The sequence below is a fragment of the Triturus cristatus genome, chromosome 5_2 (genome assembly GCF_964204655.1).
Source record: "Triturus cristatus chromosome 5_2, aTriCri1.1, whole genome shotgun sequence".
NCBI classification, from domain to species: Eukaryota; Metazoa; Chordata; class Amphibia; order Caudata; family Salamandridae; genus Triturus; species Triturus cristatus.
This window is the reverse complement of record NC_140588.1, coordinates 1,030,038,612-1,030,055,532: the sequence shown is the minus strand read 5'-3', so window position 1 is coordinate 1,030,055,532 and position 16,921 is coordinate 1,030,038,612. Positions and strand designations below refer to the sequence as shown.

At 44.8% G+C, this 16,921-nt stretch overlaps 1 long non-coding RNA gene across 1 annotated transcript in view; it reads right to left on the bottom strand.

The window, feature by feature from the left end:
• The window catches only part of LOC146829621 (uncharacterized), a 92,532-nt gene extending 77,383 nt beyond the window's left edge, over window positions 1-15,149 (bottom strand). Inside the window, exons 1-2 of the long non-coding RNA XR_014962025.1 lie at window positions 14,999-15,149; window positions 14,530-14,636 (exon numbers count right to left, since the gene is read on the bottom strand). This is a non-coding gene — a long non-coding RNA (uncharacterized LOC146829621). The remainder of the gene's footprint in view (window positions 1-14,529; window positions 14,637-14,998) is intronic.
• Between the last annotated feature and the right edge of the window lie 1,772 nt (window positions 15,150-16,921).

Sequence of the window (16,921 nt, the reverse complement as noted above, 5' to 3'; positions counted from 1 at the left end):
CATTTAGTACTCCTATTAATCCGTATTCCTCTCCCTGTTCACTGCTCCTTAGGCCCCTCTCATGCACCCTGCTTGTCATATACTGTATTTTAACATTATATACCAGCGTGATGGTCGGGCAATCTGATACTCACACCCCGCTAATCCTACTGACCAAGCTGCGCCACTGAGCATGAGAGAGAAGACATATGGAAAACATCATATACATTCACAATTACGTTCAATGTACTTTGGTGGCTTTTGCATGTTCCCAAAGTGTTGAGGTTTAGTAACTTTAAATAGCTCTTCTGCGGGGGCCCTATTTACATCCAATGCACTTGTTTTTCCCATGCTTTTGCTCTCTTTCTGTGTCGGGTGAACAACGGGACGGAGCAGCTTCAACTCAGGGGCTATTTATTAGATACGGATAGGCAAAGAAATTGAAAGGTAGAGCTGAGCTAGAGGTCAAGCTTGCTTCTTTGAGTCAAAGCACAAGCAGAGCCTACAAGACTTTTGGCCTGTTAATGGTACCGACATGGCAAGTAAAGCATGACACTTTCATATGTGTTTGCCAGTGGCCCGGTGGCAGTGGGCTGACCGGTGAACGCTAGGAGAGCTTTGCCACCACTTCCCTGCATCTCGCCCATTCTAAATACGAGCGGAGGCGCTACTACGTCGCGCACTGTATTTTTAAACTGTCACTAACCTTTTTTTAAAGTTTGTGCAGGTTCTGACTTGATTTCTGTTTCCAGGGGTGGGCTGCCGGCTGGGGCTGGTCGTGTTTGCGGGCTCCCAGCGGCAGCGGGCGCCATCTTCGGTTGGGCTGACTTCCTATCCCAGCCCTGCCACTCCCCCACCGCTCCGCCCCTATTTAGGAGCGCAATCCTCTCTCCCTCCGTGTTTGCCAGTGGCCCGGTGGCAGTGGGCTGACCGGTGAACGCTAGGAGAGCTTTGCCACCACTTCCCTGCATCTCGCCCCGCTGAATACGAGCGGAGGCGCTACTACGTCGCGCACTGTATTTTTAAACTGTCACTAACATTTTTTTAAAGTTTGTGCAGGTTCTGACTTGATTTCTGTTTCCAGGGGTGGGCTGCCGGCTGGGGCTGGTCGTGTTTGCGGGCTCCCAGCGGCAGCGGGCGCCATCTTCGGTTGGGCTGACTTCCTATCCCAGCCCTGCCACTCACCCACCGCTCCGCCCCTATTTAAACGGGCAGTATGTGTCAGCGCAGCGGACGAGCGCAGCGGGCGCGACGACGGCGCGCCGGAGTTGCGCCTGAGTTAAGCCCGTCTGCGCCCGTCCGCGGCTGGCCGGGGCTAGGGGCACGAGATGCTGCCCGTCCAACTATGTACTCGCCATCTCAACTTTGCTCATATTGGGCCCCAGGTGCCATCGACCCCTCAGTAACTACTCACTTGATACAGCTTGGTTTGTTCACCCCCCCATCTTATCCCCCCCCGGGATCGCATCACATCTAGCTTCGCTACCTACTACGCCTCTCTTCACTCCCCCACCACCATCTGTCCCTCTGGCTCCGGTATTTAACACTTCGGCCACACTCCTAAACACTAGGTCTGCGGTCAACCATCAGTACAAGCTATTCGACTACATCGATACCCATGAACCAGATCTCTTATTCCTAACAGAGACCTGGTTCAAGGCTGACTCCCTGCCCAATGTGTTAGCCGCATTGCCCCCTTCATATTCTGCCATTCGAGCGGACCGCTTAGAGGGCAAGCGGGGCGGTGGAGTGGCCTTAATAGCTCGGACTGATTTCAGTTATCAGATTCTCCCCTCCCCTTCTATTCCTGACGTAGACTACCTTGTAGCCCGTTCGACCTTCCATCAGGTACCCCTCACTTTTGTTTTAATTTACCGCCCTCCCCAACCAACTCCCTCTTTTCTCTCAAGCATTCAGGCCCTCTTGGCTACTCTGGTGATCAACAATTCATCAGTACTAGTCCTAGGGGACCTTAATTTTTGGCCTAATGACCCTGCTGAGAGTCCTCAATCTAAAGAGTTCACTGACCTCATGATCAGTTGGAATTTCTCATCGCTCATCCACAGTTCCACTCACATACACGGCCACACGCTCGATCAAATCTGGGCATTGAATGTCCCGTCCATATCCCCTACAATATCCCCGTGCTCCTGGTCATATCATTCCATTATCACCTTTTCCCTTGCTTTGGCCCCGATGGCCAAACCTCAGCTCCCCAAGAACACCTGGGTCAGGAAATGGGGCAAAACTGACATGCCTTCTCTCTGCTCGACCTTGGCCAAAACTAGTCCTGACCTTTCAGGCCTTGCAGCTACTTCCCAGCTGGCCGCTATTAACAACTGGCTGACCGTGGCGGGTGATGAATTCGCCCCCCTGATGCGGCTCACAGTCAAGCGGGCCCATGCAGCCAATCGGTGGTTTACCCCAGATCTAAAAGAAAAGGAATTAGCTGCAAGGAGAGCCGAGCGAGCTTGGAGAAGAACCTATAGCCCCGCGCAAAAGACAATTTATTTGTCTGTTTTACAAATTTATAAAAAGGGCATTCTTGAGGCCAAAACAGAGTTCTATACGAGCAGGATAATGGCAGCAGAGTCCTGCTCGAAGGAAATCTTCTCTACTGTCCATGAACTGGCATCATCCAGTAGAGCTACGGCCACTATCCCCCCTTCCCAGTCCCTCTGCAACTCGCTCAACGAGTTCTTCATTGACAAAGTTGCCAAAATTAAACTCAACATCCCCCCGCCCTCCCCTACATTTGTCAATCCCTCCCCACCCCCTACGGCCTTTAAATTGAACACTATCCCGCTGTTAACCAATGACACACTTCCCCCGCTGCTTCATCGGGTTAAATCGGGTTCCCCCCTGGATTTTGCCCCAGCCCATATCCTCAGGGAAATCTATCTAGCTTGCCCCACCCCACCCCTGACTCTTCTTAATGACTCGCTTAGAAATGGCATTGTCCCCAGTCCACAGAAATCAGCGGTTGTCATTCCTATCATAAAAAAACCTGACGCCGACTCATCCTCCCCCTCCAACTACCGCCCTATCTCCCTTCTGCCCTACCTAGCAAAAGTTCTTGAAACCCATGTCACGACCACCCTGAGTACCTATGTAGAGGCTAACCATTGCCTCTCCCCTTTTCAAGCTGGCTTTCGCCCCCTGCACTCTACGGAGAAGGTGGTGATCTCAGTAATGGACGAGCTGCGTGAAGGTATTGACATCAACCTTCCGCAAGCCCTAATCCTCCTGGACCTGTCCGCCGCTTTTGACACGGTGGACCACTCCATCCTCCTCAACCGTGTCAGGGCGGCGGGCATAGAGGGCTTGGCCTTCTCATGGCTTGAGTCCTTCCTAGCCGGGAGAGCTCAAGCGGTCCATTTGGCTGGCTTCACCGCGGCCTCCCGTAAGGTGGAGTGCGGGGTCCCTCAGGGCTCATCACTCTCCCCTCTCCTATTTAATTTATACATTTACCCCCTTATTTTTATGTTACAACAGCTGGAGGTCACGGTGTTTAATTACGCCGATGACCTCCAGCTAATTTTCAACCTCTCCCACTCATCTTCATCTGCCCAAAATGTCCAGACAGTCATGACGTTCATTCAGGATTGGATGGACTGCAACCACCTCAAACTCAACCCGGACAAGACCGAGTTGGTCTTGACCGGAGGTGGTTGCAGTCCGTGGTCCCCCTCCTTCTGGCCCCCGTCACTTGGTGTCCCTCCACTCCCCGTACCCAAAGTTAAAACTCTTGGGATCTTTCTGAACTCACAACTCTCTGTTCATTCTCAGGTTGGTTCAGTGGTCTCTTCCTGTTTTTTTTCCCTCAGAATAATTAGGAAAGTCTCCCGCTTTTTTTCTCCCTCTGCTTTAAAAATTATCGTGCTGGCTATGGTATTATCGGGCATCGATTATGGCAACATAATCTATAATGGGGCTCCTGCCTATGCGATCCACCGCTTGCAGTTGGTACAGAACCAGGCTGCTCGTCTGATTCATGGCCTACCTAAATACCATCGGGCCACTCCACTGCTCAAAGCACTACATTGGCTTCCGGTGAGAGAGCGCACCCTTTTCAAACTTGGCTGCCTCACTTTCCAGGCTAGGTCGGGTACTGCCCCCGAGTTCATATGCTCAGCTATTAAGCCCTACCTTCCGGGCAGAGAACTTCGCTCCACTCATATGGCTCTTTTAGCTATCCCCCGTTTTAAAAAACAGAAGTCTGGTGGAGCGAAGTTCGCTGTTCTTGCTCCAGTCTTCTGGAATTCCCTTCCTGCTGCCCTCCGCACATCGCCTTCTTATCTACAGTTCCGGAAGGATCTCAAAACCTTCCTATTTGTGCGAGCTTACACTGCCTAGCCCTTCCAGCTGCTGCCGTCCACTGCATCACACATAGCGCCATGAAACCGCCTGGTAAAAGAGCGCTGAATAAAAGTTTTAAATTCAAATTCAAAATTCATATTAAACACAAATTATATATTGAAGCCATTAAATGCCATTGAACGCCAATGTTGAACCACATATATGGAACACACCCTGAACTGAGTTTCTTCAAGGTGGCCTCAGATTTCGTGCTAAATTAAAATGAGGAATAAAGTCTTTTGCACAGGATCATACAATGTGATACAGTGGGGAGCTGGGATTTGAGCTCGGTTTTCCTGATCATACATTTTGTATTCAACCACAGGATGTTTCACTGCATTTCGATGACTTAGAGGCATTGGACAATGCTTTGTGCTGGGCAGTGCCTGAGGCCGAAAAAGCAATTCTTTTTAATTTTTGAAAAGCTTTCTGTTCTGATAGACCTGCTTTCTTTTGCTCTATTTTACAAGTTGACTTGGGTGGAATGAGGGAGTGACTTTTAAAATGATCCCAGACCTGGAAGGGTTGAAAAGTACTGGCAGACCTGTATAGGCTGCCCAGCACTGTGTACGTCAAAGTGCACTTGTAAAGCAGTGTGTCCTGTAATGGTGGAGCATTGTTGAGACCCTTGGTCCTGTATGGGTTCAAGTGCATTGGCTGAGTGGTATTGTTGTCCTAACCGTTGACAGATCGGTTGAAGTGAGGGATTAGCATTCAGGTTCCAACATTAAGAGTTGAGAGGTGCACTGAGAGATCAAGGTGGAGGTCCAACTCTCAAACCTCAGTGGGTTACAGTGGATTCACTGAGCAGTATGATGTTCCCAGAACAGGTGGTGCAAACACATTTTGGCAGAGCAGTAGGGTGGACTCTGTTCTAAAGTGGATGAGGTGCATGTGTTGAGCTGCTTGCTTGTCCCTACCTCTAATGAATTGAGTCATTGGCTAAGCAATAAAGGACCAGATGGTTTTAGGAGCCTTGGTAGGCCAATGTGGTGGTTCCAATACTGGATGGAGTAAGGTCCTTTATGAAAGCAGTAGATATACAAGTAATGCAATGTAATAGTGTCGTTCCAGATGTTTTATGGTGCTCTGTCAAACCAGTTCTGTGACAGTATGGGTTCAGGTGCACTCACTGCCATAATTGTGCAGAGGTTCATCCAAGAGTAGTGCAATGATCAGTTCTTGGATTTGTTTGTTGGATCAGCCAAGAATGGGGTCAGATTGTTGCAGGGATTCTGCTCAGGAACAGAACAATGCTTGGGACTGAGTCACCATACCGCCTCAGTACCTATGACCCAGAGTCCGACTAGCTATAGTGCCTCTATTGCCCTTCTAACCATATCCAGAGAGAGACGTGAATTGACACCCCAGAACACAACACTCCTGACCCTCTCAGGGAGTGTGGTGACAGGACACGCCCTTTCACACACACACTCCTACTCGTCCACAATAAGATATAAGAGAGACACGAAGGAAGTTTGAAATGTTTTGTTAAACTATCGTGGTCTAGAATGCAGTATTCGTGCGACAATCAGAAAACAAATGCTTAACAAAAATACTATCAGTGTAGTCAGTAAACCATATATTATGAAAAGCTCTGTCATATTATAAGACTGATTAGCCTAACCCCCTTCCCCTTCCACAGAAGCGGAATGAATATACAACAAAGATCTCAGATTAGTAGCAGGCCCGTACCTCAGCATACACAGGTGGACGTTCTACATCTCAGGTACACCTGTGATCTCCTCTCAGAAAGTCTCCCTCTATATGTATATTACATTACGGCGCATACCTATATGACATGGCGCATGTGCTCACAAAACAACTGCTGCACTCAGGTGTTGTGTTCAGGTGCTAGTGCCTGGCCAGAACAAAATATCAAGCCACATTGATGTTTAACCTTGTCTGCTGTGTTCAGACTGAATCCCAGGAGAGAGCAAAACGCAAAAACAGCTCTAAGTTCTGTGTGAAAGTACAATGTGGCACAAAGATAAACGTGTTTATATAGTAATGCGCAGAAAGCAAATGCGGCCTGTATCATGCACAGTTAGTCTAACATTGGGAAAACCACAATGGGTCAGGCACGGAACACATGACAAGATGACTTTCACTGACAGAGCACTGGCGTAGTTCGTAACACGTACGAATATGATAGTAGTTCTATGCTGGGTTGAATTCATTGGTAACACAAAGGAAGCATTTTTAAAACATTTAATGGCATTAAGGTATATGCTACAGAGAACCCTGTTTACCCAGCAGCTTAGTTCCACCCAGTACCAGCGGTGAAATGCCTATGGGGATTAATGCACTTGCTGGTCAGATCTGTGTGCCGTCTAGTCACATCTTTGACTTGTCATAAAATAGCAAAGAGAGATAATGTGCCTGCTGCAGGGCACAGGCAGGGTGCAACTGAAAATATTTAACTCTCAAAATATAGGTAACTCTCACATTTTCACCTGAAATCCCAACTCATTCAGGTTATTAAGTATTTGAAGACCACACCATCAGAATCGGTTTATAAACATTATTGCTATTTTTACCAACTCTCTATCACAAGTAGCTTTAAAATCCACCATTTTTACTTCCCTTTTGAAAACATTGTCCCCAATTTTTAAGCCCTACCACTTTGAAAAGTCACCAGCCGCCTCTAAATCACCCAACCATTGGCGTAGCTACACCCTAGACGGCCCGGGGCGGTCCCTGCCTTTGCCACCCACAGCGGCCTCATTGAAGACCAGGGGGTGGAGGAGGCGGCAAATATACGAATTGCAGCGCCGGCCGCACGGAAGAGCAGGGTTGGGGCACAGAAAGATTTAGGGCTGGAGATTGCCACCCGAGACTGCAGGCTAGAGCTGGGGGAGGCCGCCGCCCCCAATACTCGTGCCACCTGTGGCAGTCTGCCCCCCGTGCTATGCCACTACACCCACCTAATGTGTGTTACACTGCAAGATTCCGTTCACACTTTGGATTTTCTTCTCTATTTACAGGTCCACCATAATCTGCATATGCACCTATCTGTTATCTTTCATTTTAACCTTTTGACAACAATTCTCTCTGTACAATTTTCAAGGTGAAAAAGAATTGTATTAGAAATGAGTATCATTGTGAATAAGGTTTTTTATACAAAATAATTGTATTAACACAATGTGCTTTCACACAATGAAATTAAGATATTCTGTTGAGAAACTGTGTTCATTTTAATATTGGACAATGTAAGCCTCGATTTTAAAATGGTTGTTGTTGTCTGAAGCCATGTACACAGGCATCTCTTTGTCCTTTCTTCAACAAGCACTCAGCACATAATAACTATTTTGTAAAAAGTGATTTGTAAGAAAATGTCACTTTTTTCATTTATAATATGATGCTTTATTCTCAAGCTTTCTTAAAAGGACCACGAGGGTCTCTCTTGAGAACCTGTCCTTGTAAGTTATTGTATTAGCAGTTTAGGTGTCTGCCACGAACCAGGGCTGGGGACTGAGGGCTGGGGACTGGGGGGTGGGGACTGAGTTATGTGGGACAGTGCTGACAAACGTGATCTGAAATTGCATTGTTCATTCTTTAGTATAATTGGATGGGATTGTGAGACCCTTGCACATTCACACCAATTGTATGGTTCTTTGTGTAATGTCCTTTAAAAGAGGCCACAGCCTGAGGGTTGTGGACTCACTCTCCCTGATCTGTGGAAGGTGACATAATGTCCGTCTGACTTCTGATTTATGACTTTTTTTTGCTTGAGCTGAATTATGCCTTGCTCTATTCTTACATTATTTGCATTTTATTAGCTTCATGCTTTTTAATGCCAAATGACTAACTGACTGACTCCTAGGTATTTCATTTACTTTCTGTAATGCCTTTAAGTTGCAGTAAACCCTCGTGGTTGCATTATGATACTTGGCAGGCTTTATTGTGAAGCCTAATGCACTTTATATTTAATTCTAAAATGTTATTTGATATTACATTGCTTTCAATGAGGAGAGCCAGGCAGGAGCTACAAAATCCTTAGGGGATTAACACTGATCCTGGTTCATCAGAAGCACTTTAATTTGACTTTAGAGAAAAAGATTTAAGTCAAATGTAACCGAAGTGAGTTACACGAGAACCAGCAGAAGATGTGATTAAGAATTGATCTGGCAGGATAAAACACCAAAATCTGTATTTCACAGGGTCTGAAAAGCAATAATCACTGGGAAAAGGGCATACTGTGTAAACAGTACGTAATGCGCGTGGTGTCAACAGGTCATTCTGTATGAGTGTGCATCCACCCTGATGGCATAGATGAGTGATTGAGGAATAACAAGAATTCTGGAGTTTTTGATATTACCACTGTGTGGGTGGGGAAGGGCTGGAGGGGGAGTATGGGTGCAAGGGACGGAGTCTGGATGGGTATTAGGGCACAACGATGCAGGGAAAGAAGGGGTCACTAGCCGGAGGCCAGGTGGCACTATGCGCCACCCCCCCCCCCCCCAGCCTGGTAAATGGGTGGTTTCACTATGAATCGTACCGAACCAGAGTCCTGATACATCTCATGGGGGCAGCGGGGATTATTAGGGTTCAGAAAAGGCAATGGCATCAGGAGAAATTTGCAGGGAGGGGAATAGGGGGAAAGCACCTATTTCAGAAAGAGCGGGAAGGATTTGATGTCCACTACACCTCGGTAGTGTACCTAAATAAAGTGTGTTTATTAATTTTCCAGAAGTATGACAGGAGGGTGGGCCTTCTTGAGGTATGGGATGAGAGGCATGAAATAAGGTGTTTGGGGGTCGACAGGGCTGGATTAGGACATTTAGAGGTCCTAAGCACTTAAAAGATGATGGTGCCCCATATATATATAATTCAAAATATAAACAATAATAAACTGTAACATTAAATTTTGTGTTTTTAAATGAAATATGAATCAAAACTTACAGTAAGATGAAAAATAATGTTTATTTTTGTATACTTCCACTGTATAGGTTCAGCTGAACAGTTTTACACCATATGGTCCATAGTCAATTCGGCCATGGAAATGTCTGTGGTGCCCCCCTTCCCTCGATTCCCTAACCATGTGCTTATTTTGCTTAATGATTAATCTAGCCATGGGAGCAAACCATTCAAAGCTACGAGCATCGGTGTGTGGAGAATGTTTCTGTCAGCCAAAATGTGTCCACATATAGCATGATGATGACAAGCTGGAGTTGGTAAACCACTTTTTCAACGGTTGCAATTTGTTTAGTGCAACAAGTAATGTGTCAATGGTTGGTACTGATTGCAAACTCCACTTATGGTTCTTCATCACCACTAAATCATTTATAACTTGCAGCTGACCCAGGTGAACCAAAGCTGCTCCTGTTCACCAGTGACATCTGTTAATTCTGTGGATGCCACTTTACAGTACCCAGAGAGCACAGGCCAGTGCCACAGTATATGGAGCAGAACCCACTCAGGGGCACCTCATCACCAGCAATGAGTATGAGGTAGTAAGCGAGTCTACATAGTTTGCAGTGCATTCAGTATAAGCCTTAGAAAACGTTAACATACAAACATTTCTTCTTGGCTTCCCTTATGTACTTACTGTGCGTGTGTAGTAACGTTCCTCAGGCATCCTCAGTGTATTGTCTACTGAACATTGCTTGCCAAAAAATGTGATGCCAAACAAGGCCTTTCTCAAGAATAGATTGTGCACAGGAATAAACCCCACACTGCTCGCCTAAGAATCCTGGGGACTTATTATGAGTTTCGAACCCATGGTGGCGGTCCGACCACCACCACACTGCGGGCTTGCAGTATTATGACTGGGGTAGTCAGTTCGCCACAGGATCCCTGTGACCACCGGGCATCCAGGATACTGCGATAGTCGTGCATCAGTTAGAGGCTGAAATATGCTGGTGGTGCCATATTTCAAGTTGCCTCAACACTGTCCTTTTCATGGAGATGATCCTGCAATGAAAGATTGGCGGAGAGGTAACATAGGGGTCCTTATCAGGGCCCTCTGCTCCCTCTGGACCTGGTGATGCATGCGGGGGGAGCACATGTAGTACCCTCCTGGATTTATATCCCCAGTTACTGCACGGCGTGGCATGTACGCATTACTGTGCAGGAAGATGCAGTCAGCCCTCTGAGAGCGGTGGTTGGCATGTTAGGCTCTTCTATGAGCCTAACAGACTACCGCTGTCAGACCGCCGCACAACTGTCTACCAGACCAGAATTAAAGTCTTAGTCTGGCGGGCAGGAGCACCACAGCTTTGACGATCCTACAGCAGAGGGTGCATTGCGCCAAAGTCATAAGAAGGCCCCAAGTCTTAATGTAGCACAAAATATGTGAGTTGGCTAGCATCATGAACTCAACTCTGAATCTCCCTCTCAGGCAATGTTGCCAATAAGCATACATTAGATAGAGCAAATTCTGTGCATAGAGGGTCGAATGATTGGAGTGCATCATCTGTAATACGTTTGTCTGAGTGAGCAATCCTTTACAGTTCTCAGCATTTTCCTTGGAACTTCAAATTCCAATACATTTGCCTGCTTTGTACTAGAGGGGCACCATAAAATGCACCCGTGGGTCTCTTCCTACACCTTTATGTGCTGTTTTCCAACTAATAATAGAGGATTGTGTTATAGGATTGGGAAACATCTTTTGGGCACATAGGAGTTGTAGGACCTTGGCTCTACTCAATGCAGCATGTTCTAGCTGTACCCATAACAGCAATAGTTCTGAATGAGTCAGATTATATCCCAATTGTGACAGCAAATGTGCTAAGCAGTAGGTGTGCAGGTGCTACATCCACAGTCCATCAGCTATGGTTAGTGTGTGCATTTTGTACGCTTGGACAAACACTTTTCCTTAAGAATGATGATGTCACCAGCAATGTGGGCTGTGATGGAGTGTTGAATAACTAGACCATGCTACGACTTACTATATCTAGGCGCAGACATTTTAAACACTTGGCACCTGCCCCACATGGACAGACAGAGGTGATTCCAGTGTAGCATATCTTTTTAGGTTTGGGAGATTAGGAGGCTCAGATTGTCATCAGCCATCTTTTCTCCCTTGACTGCCATCAGTATAACCTCACTTAACCCAATTATACATACATAACATTGCCGACGGGGGCTTGTAGGCTAGGGAAAAATGTGTTGGCCATATACAGCCTTGCCTAGTACGTTAGTTAATGAGAAATGTTTCTAAGAGAAAGCCAATGCAGTTGACCTGTGTTGTCATGCCCATATACAGCCAGCTGTATTTGGAAATGAATTCTTGTCCCACCGCTGCCCTTTTCGGTGTCTGGAACAGGTTGCGCCATTTGACTCAAACACTTCCTCTGTGTCAAGCCAGATTGTGAGTGTTTCCAGTAAACTATCACAAGTCGCCCATAATAGATGGACAAGGGTTCTTAGATGGTTTGTGGAGGATATTGTTGTTCAAGTATGAAGGCCTCAATTGTATTCTTATGTGTCTCATATCAAAGTTCGCAAACAAGGTGTTCATCTTCCACTCTCTCTGGATATGTCCTGAATTCTCACACTTCAAGCGGGGGTGCGGAGAACCAAAAAGGACATTTAAGATGTCTACTAATTGGCTTTAGACTTCACAATTGAAGGCCTGGTGGGTTTAACAGCCTTTTGAGCATCCTCTGTTAGTGGCCTAGACTTATCTCTGTTTTTGCTCATGGCATCAACAACGCAATATGTTTCCTTGTACAAGCATCTCTTTCCCACATGACTCCATCTTCAGTTCCCATAGATGATTTCCCGTCATCTTTAATCCAGTGTGGTGTGCATTCCACACCAGTTTACAAAGGTTAGGATGATATTTCATGGAGTGCAGAACTTTTTCCAACTCCACTGGATATGTGTATTCCCATGATTGGAGCTTTAGGCACTTCCCTCTGAAACTTCAGTCTAAAGTCTGTCTCCAGAGGTTTGAGTGTAACATCTCTCAGGAACTAGATCAAAGAAAGCCTTTTTGGCTTCCTTTGATGCTGTCTCGGCAAGAATGGTCTTCTAAATCTGTGATCTTGCACCTCAGCTTCCACTAGTCAGGTACCCAGTCCAGAACGAGGATGGTTCCTTGCTCTGCTTCAGTTATTTGTTTTGGGGGGTTGGATAAAATATCGAATAGAAAATATTGTGATACCAAAATATTGGTTCAAGAATATTGAGATGTCAAAAATATTGTGGACAGGCTTATCAAAGGTAAGCATATCATTTTAACTGTTGTTTTTAATATTATCGTAAAAATATCTTTTTAGAAAATATCTTTCTCTAGAATATCATTTGTGTTATTTTATGTTTTATATTGTAGTACAGAGGTCTTCAATATGTAAGGTGCGACCCCCAGGGAGGCCGTGGAGACCTGGGAAGGGGGTCACACATTCCCCAGCTTTACCTGTGCCTGCAATCCAAAACATTTGCTTTATAAAGACAGTAGTCCTCGGATGGCTAATTTAGATCATTATCAGCTGAAGTTCCATCAATTGAGTCTCTTGTGCTGTGAAAAGTTTTCGTGCCAGGGTGCCTGTTTGCCTGATTGAAATGCTAATTAATTTGAAAGTGTAAAGGGTCCTTGAGAGCTGGTTCTGGCTTTAATTGATCAAATCACTCCAATCTTTGTGATGATAAAGATTTGGTTTTTTGAGTGGTAGTGCAAAGATTTAACAACTGAGCTGTGAAGTGCGTGCTTTTAATTTTAACTGCATTTACACAGCCCTTAGTACTCCTGAAGAGGTGTTGAAGGGGCAGTTATGTAAAAATGAAAATTGCATTAAATACGCTCTGGTATAACTAAAATCTACATTTCGGAAGCATCATTTTATTGTTAAACTATTTGCCTGCTTTGCAGCACTTTATCTTACACTGTGTGAAATGTAAGTCTAAAGTAAGGACTTACATATTTACAGTACTTTCTGTCATAGACTGTGACCTCGTAGCACTAAAAAAACACGTCACTATTCTCCACTGCGACAATCAAGAATTAATTCTGTGGCTCCCTGGTTACACACAGACCTCTGCAGTGCATTAACTAGTGGAGGTTTCATAATGTACTACAGTGCATTTCCCACTGAGTAACAACTTTTAAATTTATTTTTCCATTTATGCGGCCCATTATTTTATATGTAGATACCTGATAATAAAAGACCTAAAAAACTTACAGAATATTTTAGGGCTCATTTATGAGAGGCTTTTATCGCCAGATAATCACTTTTTTTGACGCTCAAGTGGTGCAAGCGTTTCAACCATACGTATGAGGCTGTGCAAAGTCACCCTGCATGGCTTTGCATGCCCTCATAGATATGGAGTAAGACATAGCAGCGTAAGTCACTATGTTGTCTTACTCTGCATCAAGGAGTTGTTCCATGGGCTTTGATGGTGCCCCGTATTTACAACATCACGTAAACCTGGGGCAGCTCCAAAAATGTACGCCTCCCCAGCAAAGGCGTAAAAAGGAGAAATGTTTTCATTTCTCCTCGTTTTTTCCTCTTTTCATGTGTGCTGCATTATTCGGGTCACATCGAAAGAAGAAAACGCCTCTCTGGATTGTTTTTTTTTTTAGTAATGTGCCCATTCCTGTACAAAAACAATCCTGTCTATGTTGGTGCGAGGCAGCAATTTATGCGCCAGTGCAAAGGAAAAGGACAGGAATGCACCATATTTAATAAATACTGTGTATTCCTGCCCTTTCACATCGGCATAGGGCAACGCAGCAAGAAAACTTGCGGTGCTGCCCTGCGCCAATTCGTCATAAACGAGGCCCTTTTTTTTTAGCTACACCTTCAAATACACCCCTACGCTCACTGACCTTTGGTTTACTAAACGCTGTTTAATATTACTTCCCCACTGTAAAAATTATTTGCTGTGAGAACTGGGGGAGTTTATGGTTGTCGATAGTTGTCTATGATGAGGATTACCCGGTTCTAGAAATTTTCGTCAGAAGAGGGTGTCAAGTAACTAAGCACTCTTACCGTATGTGTGCGTAGTTGGGGTTTTGCAATGAACCAACTTCCCAGTCCCCTATACTATAACCAGTGATTCTTGCCCACTTAAGTTACGTGATAGGAATCGGGGAGGAGGGCTGGATACCGGACGTTGGTGGGTGCTTGCTGTCGACCTGCGAAGCAACAAGACAAACCTCACTTCTATGTTTGTTAATGGAACCTTTTTAGAGTATCTTTGACATAACACTCAACTGTTTTTCCTTTAATTGCAATTTCCTACCTGCGATTTGAAGCTCATGTGTCTAACGTCCCAGTATGTCTTTAAGGGGTTGAAGGTTGAATGCAGACCAGTTGAGGTGTGAGGATGTGATTTAGTGCGGCATCACCCTTTGAAGAAACAAAACATAATTTTATTACAATGATCAAAGATAACATACTTTAAAGTGAGATTATTATTCTATAGGTGTGCGCCTACATTCCTTAACCTTGAACTGGAACGTTTTGCTTCTAAAATATACAGAAAGGAATACAAAAAGGAAAGAAATCCACAATTCCACAAAATCAGTTTTCTGTGTGCGTAACAATATTCTTCTGAATATCTATTATGAATCTTCCCAAATAAAGACTGCGCACTGTTCAAATAAAAGTTTCCCTTCCCAAAAAGTCCTTTTATCGTGCTTTTCAAAGTAAAGAGGAGTCTTTTTCCATTTCGGAAACAAATGTCCAAAAATTCTGTTGTATCACAACACCTTTCTTGCGATGGGCACCAATGAAACATAAGTGGCAATTAACTTTCGTCTTCTTTGTGTCTTGTTACAGGTTTCAGCGCTCTCCAGAACACAGAAATCCCAAACCGGAAATTTTCTACGATATTTTTCAGGTGAGTTGTTCCTCAAGACAGGTCGTTGCTGGAAGACGCGAAGAAGGCTAAGTGCTTTCTAGAAATTGGGTGTGCTCTTAAATAGAAGACCACACCCAAAATGGCCGTCACGTCTGATCACGTCTTTACGTGACGTGACAAACAGCTAAACAGTCATTTTACCGTCACAAACACGGAGCATTCCCAATCGCGAGTGCTTTTCTCTTGCAGCTCCTGTGTTCAGCAGTTTTGTTGAGCGCTCTTCCCTCTTGGCAATGTTGCAAGTGTATATTCCTGAGCGCAAGGGTGATCTCAAAGGATCGACCATTGAAACAAATACTATCCTGAACAGTGTCTCAAAGCAAAAATGATTTTCCCCAAAAGCATTCCAAGTTTCATTCCAAGGTTCCACAAACAGACTTCAAGTTAAAAATATGTACATATGCAATGGTAATGCAATACAAAACAAACGTTACACCTCACACAACAGTTGTAGTGCTGGATGCACGGGAAAGGGGGGTGGGGGGGGGGGTCTATACTGGAAATTAAGCTCAATGCCAGTGAAACCATGTACGATTTATGCGTGAGCATGGTAATCATGACAGGGGGTCCTTACGCCTTAAAAAGTTTGACAAGGGGGACTCGGCATCAAAAAGTTTGAAGACCTCGGTTGTAGTGTGTTTGATTTTATGTTTTTATGTATCTTTTTATTGAGTGAGATTAGTAAAATAATTTATTACATTTAGAAAATTGTTTAAATTATTATATTTTGTTTTATAAATGTGTAAAATGAATGTATCCGTTTTTTTTAGTGGCAGGATATTGAGTGGGGAGGATTTTTAAATGTGAATATTTTAATATAAATGTATTTTTTATGATATGCAAACTAATATGATACATACATTTGATTAAAATATACATTAAAATAAGTATTAATTAATTTGAATGTATTAATAAATTCGAGTTGTTATTAAAATGTAATTTTAATTTAAATATGAAAATATGTATTTTGAAACAATTAAAATATTTATATTGTATAATTTAAATATTTATGTAAATGTAATTTTATTACGAATAGATAGATTTAGGGCCTAATTAGCACTTTGGCGGTGCAGGGGAGAGGCCTCATCTTCTATCTGACAGGAGCCTTTTACCCTGCTTAACTTATTGAAAGGGTCTAATTCACAATTATATTCCCACACCAAGGCACCGAAATAGCTTCAGTGGTTGTGACATTGGGGCACTGGAGGACGACGACTGGCGGGATGCGCTGCAGAGCCCCCGCGAGATAGCCATTCGCGCTAGGTTCAGGCTGGTACAGTTAAAAATTCTTCATCTGGTTTATTACTCCCGAACACACTTATATGCCTGGGGAAGGAGTCCATCGGCCCACTGTGCTAGGGGGAGCAGGGAAGAAGGTACGTTCTATCACATATTGTGGGAGTGCCCGGAGATAGTCGCATTCTGGTCTAAAGTAGCGGATACGATGACAGCGGTGGTGGGTTCCCCGGTCCTAATGGAGCCTAGGTGGTTGCTACTGATGATCAAAGGGGCCACGGACTGGTCCAGATACAACGAGATCTGGCTAGCAATGGCAGCGGGGGTGGCAAAACGGAACATAGCAAGTAGCTGGGGGGCACAGGCGCCCCCGCAGTGGGACCAGTGGCTCCGAGACCTGGACTGGTGCCAACGGGCAGAGGAAACCATCTACAAATCCAGGGGCTGTGTAAAGAAATGGAAAAAGGTCTGGGGACCGTGGATGAAATACAGGGCATTGAGGGGTGGAGTAGACCCATACTGATGTATATGAACA